At 40.7% G+C, this 11,491-nt stretch overlaps 1 protein-coding gene across 1 annotated transcript in view; it reads right to left on the bottom strand.

The window, feature by feature from the left end:
- Positions 1–11,491, bottom strand: part of LOC103482397 (uncharacterized) — an 88,626-nt gene that overhangs the window by 52,974 nt on the left and 24,161 nt on the right. The gene's annotated exons all lie outside the window — the stretch shown is intronic.

Here is an 11,491-nt window from a genome sequence, read left to right as displayed (position 1 = left end):
GCAAAACAACTGAGCTCTGCAACATTAAAACATGGATAGAACTAGGGCTGTAGAAATAAATCGATTCGGCGATATATATCGATATTTTCCGCCCTCGGAAAGTATCGATTTTTCATCCGCGACTATCGATCCGTTAAACCATAGGGGTCCATAGCCTTATAGCTCTTTTTAACGTCTAGTTTGTTACGGCGTAGCAGCAAGACTCCGCCTCCCTCAGTCTCAATTTCAACTTGAGCTTAAAGTGCATATTATAAACTACACACCAGTTTTTAAATTGTTTTAATAGGCCAAGTATAACCTGAGTTATGCTAAAATTAGTAAACCATATTTTTCCGAATGTCAGAGAAATGTCAAAAGCGCCGCCATCCCCGGTTTTTCCGATTATGTGAGAGGGAATGAGCTTCCAAACGTACGAAACTTAACATTAGATTCGTGTGTTTTTGGACACGTAAAATCTTCAATAAATAACGATGGGCTGTATTTTGTTGCTGAGAAACGTAGTAAAGTTGCGCAAGTAACCGTGAAAGAGGAGCGGAACGGACGGAGCAGCTGCAAAAGCAGTGAAATCGCGAAATTAATGCAAATTTCGACTGGTAGCATTCACTTCGTAATTAGTTTTTATCTTAGCGGTTTCTGTTCTGTATATAAAGGATTACCTGAAGAAAGAACATGGGTTGATAACATCCGAAGCGGGCGCGCAGCAGCAGCGGCGCTGTGGTTTGAGCAGGAAGACAAAGAGGAAAATCCCGCAGCCAGAATCCGCGGCGCAGTGAGGATTTCCTTTATAACAATGGCTGATCGATCATTCTTATTAGTAACAGACAAAGAGTATCAGATACTGAGAGAACGATGAGATCCTGGCAGTCTGAGAGGCAGCTACTCAGAGACCCAAGCAGGGGAATAGCGGCGCTGCGTAGCTGCAGGGAGTCGATCACTACGGGGTCAGGCGGAGCCACTACTTTAGCAGCTAGTAGTAAACAGCTTACAGCCACGACTAACTCCGGGAACCAAGGTAGGAAAACCTTTTCCCCCATAGTCCAAAAGACTGCATTTGTGGCTGCATTTTTACTCCAAAACGCAGCCATAGTGACCAAAAGAAAAAAACATAAATGCAATCATTTGCATATTGAGAGTCTACCGAGGTTGATAATCTCCCCACTCTGCTCCTGGATTACCTTTTAAACTTTTGAGTTTTATGACAAATCCACATGAATTAAAAGACAGAAACTAATTCTCTCACTGCATCTTTGATTCATTTTGTCCATCTGGAGACTGTTAAACTGTCCAATCAGAGTCAGGTATTGTGTAGTTGGTGCTTTTAATCAGTTTTCAGTTAACTAAATTCAAGCCTATGGAACACAAAATGTCACTAAAATCACTGTCCTTCTAAAATCTTTCAGAAAATCGTAAAAAAAGCACAGAATCGTATCGCTCAACAAATATTGTGATACATATCGTATCGTGACCAGAATATCGCATCGTATCGTGAAATTATTGTATCACTACACCCCTAGATAGAACTGTAACTACATTAATCATAGCTCTTCTTCTCTTCAGTGTTTGTCAGTTTCTGGTGGTGCAGCTCTGTGCTGCCTTCAGGAGAATGGGACATCAGAGTATCATCCATAAAATTTCACCCACATGGCATTTATTGTGCAAACCAGAGCTTTCAGTGGAAAAACAAAAAAAGTTTCAGGTCCTTTTAATGCCACACAAATATGAGACAGAAACATGGATTATATCTTTATATAGACCTGTCTATTGATTATAGATTAATAGTTTTACTGGACAGAAATTACAAAGAACAAATCTGGTTCTTAATCAAATCCTAATGAGTCAAATTGAAAGTGTCATGGAGTCATCAGCCTCATGACATTAACACTAACATGAAAAATAATATTGAAGAAATAAATATATCAAATCTAATTAAAACATAAATAAGTGATAAATTCTTTACTGTAATGGTCTGTAAGATATATTTGTTCTCAGTATTAGATGTGGTCTCAACAAACCCATGGCACTTCAACAATATTATTTTACCTTTTATCTGGAAATAGTGTCTGTTTATTCTTGCCATACAGTCCTCTGTATTAATTATTGCTCGAAAGGTCTTGCCATACCAGTTTATTCCTCTGTATTTACTTTAGTTTCTTAGTTTATTCTTGCATTTTGTTCTTCATTCATTTCCATTTAGTTTCCTTAGATTAGTTTTATCCTCTCTTGGTTTATTGCTATGTCCACTTTAGTTTCTTTCCCATTGCTAGATTCATTTGATCGATTATTGACCATCAGTAATCTTCACTCATCACCTGCTGCGCCGCCTAATCATCATGTGTTTCACATCATGTGTTGATTTTTTCACTATTCAGTGTTGGATTCTCTGTTTTTATGCCATAATTCACATCTAGTTCGTCGCTCCATTTTATGTCCCGCTTCTTTTGTTTCAGAGTTTTGCCAATGTGCGCGTCGTTTTTTTTTTGTTTGGTTGGTTTTTTTACCCCCTAAGGTGCAGGGTGTATCGATGGGAAAATTGCAGACTGACATAAACCTTTTAAAACAACAGAAACAATTTCGGTATTTTGATTATTGAAATTTAAAAGTTCTGTGTCGTTCTATCACCCCCGTTTCATACCGGACCACTTACATCACCGGTTTGATCGGTTCATGTTCAGCCACACCGTAGGAGCAACACACCACACGAACCGATTCCAGTCACGAACATCTCGAATGCAGAGGATAATCCAGTAAAACCCCCAACATAGCATACGGGAATTTAGAATAACCAAACATGGATGACAATGTAGAAGCAATAGTGATAGTTTGTGGAATCATTTTAAGAGATGAAAGACGTAACAAAACGAAAAGGCGGTGGATAAAAGACGACGGGAGCAGCCGCTCTATTTGCTGCACTATGATTTGGAGGTGACTATGTTTTTTCATAGTTAACATTTTTAACTAATAAACATATATAATAATGACCTTTTCATATAATAATAAACATTTCCACATATCATCTCCGACATCCACCGGACTCTCAATTGCGCGATATGTCAACTGTTTGGGATTCCAATCTGTTCTACGTCACCGTGCTTTGGCTATCTGTCACATTCAACAGGTTGTGTTCTTGTTCCCAGTCACTGAAAACCCCACAAGCTGCGATAAAAGGGCCAAGACAACCCAAATTGGGTTTATTCAGGCTTTAGCGGGAACACCAACATGCAGAAGCCTTATCTGACGATCCCCCTTCATCACATCCCCCCCTCCTCTGGGCTGCAGCAAAATTTCAAAGTCTTGTTGACCGGTCTTGAACAATTTATTTGGTGGGTGACCCAATACCTTTGACTGAAGAGTATTACCCATGTAGGGATCAGGAAAAGCCCAATATTAATCCAGACTTGCCTAATTCCTGATTCAAAAGTCCTTGTGGGTAGATTCTGTGTAATCACCCAACCTTGGAAAAGTTATGAAAAGTCTAAACTGAATATGAAGCTTATCACGAGTGGATGTAAACTTCTATCCACAGCTAGGATAAATCTTCCCTTTATGCCAACTCATAAGTTTGAAGGTGAATGTGCCAAACTTTGGCACATTCACTACTTTAGATTACATAAGCTCCCTCTTGTGGTTGGTGAAAGAAATGTTAACATCCAATATATTCACTGAAAATACAGTAGTTTCACATATTTTAGATGTGACAGTAGTTAGTCTACAGATGGATAACTTTTTTTATGTTGGGTAAATGACATAAAAAATATTTTTCTGTAAGACCAGGAGATTTCTTTTTATCCAATTAGAACCACATTAATCCAAAATAAATAATCTACCATAGCAGTTAATCAAACTTACTAACAAAGAATTTAAAAATGATGATGGTCTACCAGAAAATAACCTACATCCTGAAATAGCTTATTTAGGTTTTATTAATTATTTTTTCATTGTGAAATATTTTTATTTTTATGTCCTCTTTTATGACATTCATCCAGTCATCCAGAGCTGCAGAAGTCTGTTCATCACCCACTTATTCAAGTCAGGTGAGTGGCAGAAGGGAAACACCTAAAGCAAGCAGGACAGGAGTCCATGAGGACCGGGATCGAAAGCCATGTCTCACAAACTTTGGCACATTCACTACTTTAGATTACATAAGCTCCCTCTTGTGGTTGGTGAAAGAAATGTTAACATCATTACATTCAAAAGGCTGGCTAATAGCTGCTGTTTGTTTGCTGTGACCATAAACCAGTTAAAACCTTGCTGATCTTCTCATGACTGTTTTCATAATTTATTTGGATCAACTACACATATAATCATTCTCAGATGGTGAATGCTGAGACTGCAGTATTCTAAGCTGAACACAAAGTGTGCCTGGGAAACCTGGCAGACCTGAGGACACAGAGGAGGAAATTCCTTTCACACAGATCTTGTTTGAATGAATATAGAAAGATGGCCGTCTAGAGAAAAAATATGAAGTGTCATTTGTATCCATCCATCCATCCATTTTCTTTCACCCTTGTCCCTCAGTGGGGTCGGGAGGGTTGCTGGTGCCTATCTCCAGCTAACGTTCCGGGCAAGAGGCGGGGTCACCCTGGACAGGTCGCCAGTCTGTCGCAGGGCAACACAGAGACACACAGGACACACAACCATGCACACACACACTCACACCGTGTCATTTGTAGTGCCTTAAAATTATTCTAGTGACATATTACACATGTATTCTCTTTGGGACCTTTTTGCGTTTACAGTGAGATACCTGCTTAAGACCTGCAGTCCTTTATGGGGTCTAAAGCATTTATTTTAAACTAAGTTCTAGTAATTGTGTGCCAATCAGGGTGAGGGTTAGGCATGTATAGAAAGGATCATTTTGCCTGCCTCCCCAATGAGAAAAGAGCTGCATGGTCCTTCATTTAATTAATTCATTATTCATCGCTGTTCAGCTGCAGACAGTGGAAGACACGAACGACTGTGGCAATTACTATGCTGCTAAGAAAAGTAATAAAGTCAAGTTTTCAAAAAATATAGAGAGAGAAAGAGAGGGAGAGAGTGAAAAAGGCAAGAGTGTCAATTTATAGCTCAGTTTTTCTCCAAAAGAGGTAGATAGACTGTATGAGATTATCAACCATTTAGCATAGTTAGCTTAGCTACAGACTACTGATTACCTCCATTTCACTAGCATTTAATGAATTAAGAAAAAAAATTACAAAGATATTGAAATATATTGAACTTGTCCCTTGTACCTTTTGCCACTTAACAACAGATGAGTTAGTCAGCAGCAGTTACAACCCACATCCCTCCTAACTTGTTCTCTCCTGAGTGAAATTAAAGCTACAGTATGTAGCTTTTATAAAACAAAATAAAAAATCCACATATTTGTTAAAACTGTCATTATGTTGTGACAGTAATGAGAGGTAATCTGTGAAAAATCTATTTCCCCTGCTTTCTCCCAGTGCTATCTAAAAACAACTAATCAGAGGCAGGAGAGGTTTAGTGCTGTCAATCACAATCTCATGTGGTGCTGCTCATCCTTCCTCTGCCTCACTCTGTGCTATTATGTAGCTAGCATAGCCTGTTGTAAATGCTCAGTCTAGTTAGCATAGCTACCAGTGATGGCAGATAAACGATTTTCCTGTAATGATCAAAGAAAATGGCGCCGGTGAAGCCGGCTGCTTGCAGAAGCAGCTCTCGTCGTGTTTGTTAAATCTGTGTTCTTTTTATTGTTATCCTTTAACTCATCATCTGTTGCAACTACACAACAATTTGTTACGCTTCCACGAAGGACTGGACGTGATTTTGTCGATGTTCTCCGCGTTCTGTTGTTACTTTTTCTACCTTGTAATGGAGAACATGGTTGGAAGGAGTAGCGGCATCTTTTACACACGCGAACAGCTGATTGCGCTGTGTGGACCTGTGCTGTTGCCTGGAGACAGGCCTGTTGTCCCGGACGAGATACGGAGGAGACGCCGTGGCTGCAGGTCTGGAGCCAAACGGAGGGAGAAGAGGAGACGGCACAAACCAGCGGTACCGGCTATTATAATGGGGAACGTGAGATCCTTGGCACATAAGGCAGACGAACTGACGGCGTTAGTGAGGACCAAGGAGGACTGCAGGGTGTGTAGCATTTTCTGTTTCACGGAAACATGGCTACATGCGCTCGTTCCAGATAACAACGTGGAGATTCCTGGATATTCCCTGGTGCGGGAGGACAGAGACTTCTCCAAGAGTCGGAAGAAGAAGGGTGGCGGGATTGCTCTTTATGTGAGTCACAGGTGCTGCAATCCCGGCCATGTCAACGTGAAGGAGAAGATCTGCACCCCCGACATTGAACTTCTGGCTGTGGGACTACGTCCGTATTATCTGCCGAGGGAGTTTACGTCAGTCATAATGGTCGCGGTTTACATTCCCCCATCAGCTGATGCAGCGGCGGCTTGTGACGTCATCAGCTCGACCGCGGCAAAACTCCAAACTCAACACCCGGACGCTTTTATGGTCATCAATGGTGACTTCAATCATGCCCCGCTGGACAAAACTCTTAACCACTTCCAGGAGTATGTGGACTGTCCCACCAGGGATAACAAAACACTGGATCTCCTGTATGCTAATGCTAAGGATGCATACAGCGCCACAGCCCTTCCCCCCCTTGGACGGTCAGACCACAACTTGGTCAGATTGTCTCCCAGGTATGTCCCTCTTGTGAGGAGGCAGCCCGTGCGCACCAGGACGTTGAGGAGGTGGTCTCTGGAGGCTGCTGAGGCACTGCAGGACTGCTTTGGATTGACAGACTGGGAGGTACTCTGTGAGCCTCATGCATGGGGAGGACATCGACACCATGACCAACTGCATCACAGACTACATCAGGTTCTGTGAGGACACTGTCACGCGTACCCGGACCGTACGCTGCTTCCCTAACAACAAACCTTGGATTAGAAGCGACCTGAAGGCACTTCTAAACAAAAAGAAGATGGCTTTCAGGTCTGGAGACAGAGAGGAGCAGAGGAGAGTGCAGCGGGAACTCAAAGACACACTGAGGACATGCAGGGACAAAGGAGGAAGCTTGAGTCCAAACTCGAGCAGAACTGTGTGAGAGATGTGTGGATTGGTTTAAAACACATTACTGGGTTGAAGGGGAAGGACACACAAACAGCAGGGAATCTGGACAGGGCAAACCAGTTTAACCAGTTTTTCAAGCTCATCCCTTGCTACTCCCCTGTCACCTCCATCTCCCCACATATCCACACCGTCTCAAGCCGCTCCACACACCTTCATGCTTTCTCCTGCACGACACCCCCCCATCTGCCCACCCCCTCCCTCCTCCCACTCCCCCACCTCCTCCCCTTCCTCCACTACAGACAATATCACCAACCCTCAGCTCACGGTGACTGCAGGCCAGGTTAAGAGGCAGCTTGAAAGACTTCACCAGGGGAAGGCGGCAGGCCCGGACGGCATCACACCAAGAGTCTTGAGGACCTTTGCCAGCCAGCTGTTTCCTGTACTGGTACATCTGTACAACCTGAGCTTGAGTCTGTGGAGTAAAATAAATTCCCAACTACAGCATAGAGCAGCTGATTGATGTAGCAGCTGTGTAGCCTGACGAAAAAACATTTTACTAGACAATGTCAAACATTGAGAAGTTTTAATTATTGTTATTAAACGTTATCAAACTCGGCGTTTTGAAGCCAAAAATACCTCAGAAATATACAGAGCCAACCATGAGAATCGACTCATTTAAAGTTTAAACTCAGTTTCGTACAAACACAAAGACCCTAACATTAGTGTTGCCACCCATCCCTTAAAATACGGAATCATCCTGTATTTGGCTGTTAACCTTCACAATTTTACTTTAACAATGAATTAAAAATTATAGTGCGACGCTTTTAGCTGCTGTATGGTGATAGTATCATACTTTCCATCTGCCAGGGATCTGCAAACTGAATCCCTGGAGACACAACTGGCTCTTTGGCTCACTTATTATATCAAATGATGAAATATTGCTCTGTTTTTTTTTTGTTTGTTTGTTTGTTTCATTCTTTTTCAAGTGTTGCCAAGAAAAAACACTGTCTACTCTGGTCCCTGTGGTAAATCTGGTCTAGAACCAGCCTCCAAACCTAACTATTATATATATAACTAGTATTTTGGTAATACTCTGTAAAATATCAGAATGTTCACATAACTTTTAGACTTTTAGTTGTTTAATATTCTCATTTTGAATATTAAATCAGGTGTTATGATCAGTTACTCAGTGGTTTACCAAATACTTTTTACACTTGCTTAATTAAACATATTTAAAGTATATTACTATTATTTTTAGTACAATTTTGGGATACTCTAACCCAGTGTTTTTCAACCACTGTGCCGCAGCACACTAGTGTGCCGTGATCAGGGGTGAAAGTAAGGGGGTACAGCAGGGTACTGTGTACCCCTAAAAGATTTAGCGGACGTACGCAGTACCTGCAAGAGAGAGGAGCGGCTGCCTGCTGTAAAGAATCAATGGGTTCACTGTGTAGCTGTGAGTTCACCCACTAATCAGCCGTGACTGATTAGTTTTTCAAGAACAATCTAAAACATGACTTAATCAGTTAATAAATACCTTTATTCTCATTTCATATTGTTTCTKAACTCTTCRTGCTTTGCTAGAGCAGCGGTGCAACATGACGATCGCRGAAGGTTTKGAGTCGATCTCGACATCAGGTGACAAACTGAACGCAGCCAGGAGGCTGAGACCAACACGTCCTCCTATGACTCCTTATCAAAACATTCATAACTTTATTAAAGAACAACAACAAAAAATCAACAAAACATGTTCAAATTAATGACCCAACAACAATAATCTCAGTAATTATTGTTTCAACAAGGTGTTGCGCAATTCTGTGCGTTTCGGTTCCATTATCAAAATAACTAGCAGAGCAGGAGTTTAAAATGAACTAATCAACCACCGCTGTGTTCATGAGAGGTTTATTAATGATCGCAAAATAAATATCAAGCCTGAAAACCTGATATCGTAACGGACTGAATGTTATGTTTTTAACGTAATCTCGGGTCGGCTTGTGGAGCGCAGGAGGTTGCCATGGCAACGGGTGTGCTTAAATGACGGAGAGTAAAAAGGTGCGAGTGGTTTAGAGTTGATCACCTGTTCAGGTTGTTTTACCTTTTTTACCTTTGTCTTAGCGCATCATAGCCGCTGTAGTTTCTAATTGTCCAATAAATGAAAAACGTTGACTAATTACCTTGTTTTTTGTGAGTATACGTCATTTACAACAAACATCAAACACGGTAAATAAGTTTCATTAAGTATTTAACAAACAAATGGCTTCTTCCGCGATAATTATGTGAAATTAAATTAATTGTCTAATATAAAGAAATAGTTTGGTGTTTTGAGCTAAGTGTCTGAGAGGCTTTTCCTTTATCAAACTAATTTTTTTTGCCTCTTGTTTAGTGGAAATATTGATGTTGATGAGATTTTCTTCAAAATAATAACCCTTTTCAACCTTTATAGCTCCACTGTTGAAAATGAGGAGCTAACATTTACAAATGACATTGAAATAAAATYCAGTCCAACATCTGGTTTGAGGYGATTCCTCTGGATCCTGTTGGMGGAAAARYATCCCAACTTCAKAAGATGAGCTTTAACCTAACAGAGCTCTGTGGTTCCTYCWGTCAGTRTGAGAGTCAGGGTSAGGAGGCGCCMTGTTAGGAAGAGAAGTGGAAGCTGCAGGATCTTCAGAACAAACAGGTCATRATGCTGGGCTACTGATTATCCCTCTGTCTGGACACAGGATCAATAGAACCAGTTTAAAAGCTAAAATGAATGGTTATATGTCAGACATGGAAAACTGGAACTGGGATGCACTCCATGCCATGATGTTCAGAATTTGGGTCTCATGGCATCTCAAGGTGTAAACATTGCAGCCAGTGGGCTGAAGAAATACAGCTTTATTTTGTAGCAATTCAAGAGCTAACCAGCTTTTATCGCTTCTCAAAAAAGTTCATCAGCACAGAAATTCCAAAGCACACAAAGAAGTGTGTGCTTTATATATATATGATTTTTTTATTAAATTTTTTGTCATAGTGCCCTCAAGAATTTAAAACTACTTTCACCCCTGGCCGTGAGTGATCGTCAGGTGTGCCGTCTAAATTATCCAATTTCATCTACCGTATTTTTCGGACTATAAAACGCTACTTTTTTCTTAAGCTTTCCTAAGCGGCTTTTCTGTGGATTTTTCTTCAATCACCAGGGGGCTCTTTAGCAAGAAGTGAATCATTGATAGTCAAATTTGTAAATCAAAGAAGAACGCGCTAATTTTCATTTAGAACAAGCACATGCTAGCAGCAGGCACGACGGAGAAATGTTTTCAAACTCATATGATGCAGATTTTAAATTGAGGGCTGTCGATCTGGCACTACAGGAGGGAAATAGAGCCGCTGCACTAAGCTTGGTGTGAACGAAACCATGGTTCAGCTTTGGAGGCGGAGGGCTGCGTCCTTAATATATCCTGCAGATTTATTAGGACACAGTCCTCTGCTGCCCTCTGCTGGGTCCTTATGGAAAACCGAGAGCAGCAGAGATACCAGTGGCTTATAGTCCGGTGCGGATTATGTGTACCTTTCCAGTTTTTTATTTTTTTTATTTTTTATTTGAAGGTGCAGCTTATTGTATGGTGCACTCTATAGTCCAGAAAATACGGTAATTGGTCTTACAAGATTTTTTGAAACTGAATTAATTATATGCAAATAATGCCATCTTCCAGTGTCTCTGCTGTAGTAGAGACTAGCGGCGTAATCATGTCATTTTCTTACCACTAGATGGCAGTAGGTACAGAGCATTTTACATTAAAACTAGAGTATGAGTGATGCACGAATGTTACAGGTAGCAGAGAGAGCATTGAATCTAGAAAGACTGTGATGACAGTGATGGAAAAGACAGTGAAGCTCAGCAGTAGTCAGAAAGAACATGAGTCCATTTCCCACAACATATCTGTGTGAAGTGAGCTTCTCTAGTCTGGCTACTATAAAAACTAAAAACAGAGAAACTGAGAGCTGTTGAGGAAGAGCTTTGTCTTTCTTCAATGTCTGCCAGGAAATCAGCTGTTTTCATCCAAACATGCACAGGTTTCACTCTAGGTGGGTAAAATGTACAGATATTTTGTACATGCAACTCTTCATTTTGTAACAGTGAAATCTTTCCCAAATATTATTGCTTCTTTCAGAATAATAATTATTTTCTGTATTCCAGCTAAAAGAATGCTTGTGGATTGTTCAGTGGTGGGAAGTACTTAAGTACAATTTTCGTGTATCTGTACTTTACTTAAGTAGATTTAATAATGGATACTTTCTACTTTTACTCCACTACATTTTACAGTAAGTATATGTACTTTCTACTTCACTACATTTCTACAAAAGTGTCGCGTTACTCGTTACATCCAAGTCGCGTTGCTCTTTTTTCCGTTAAAATGTGAAGTTCAGGGATTTAAAGTGGCGCCGTAAAATCCCAGCAATAACGTGACTT

Source organism: Poecilia reticulata, linkage group LG20 (assembly GCF_000633615.1).
Source record: "Poecilia reticulata strain Guanapo linkage group LG20, Guppy_female_1.0+MT, whole genome shotgun sequence".
Lineage (NCBI taxonomy): Eukaryota > Metazoa > Chordata > Actinopteri > Cyprinodontiformes > Poeciliidae > Poecilia > Poecilia reticulata.
The sequence above is the reverse complement of the archived record's forward strand: the minus strand, read 5'-3'. Positions and strand labels throughout refer to the sequence as shown.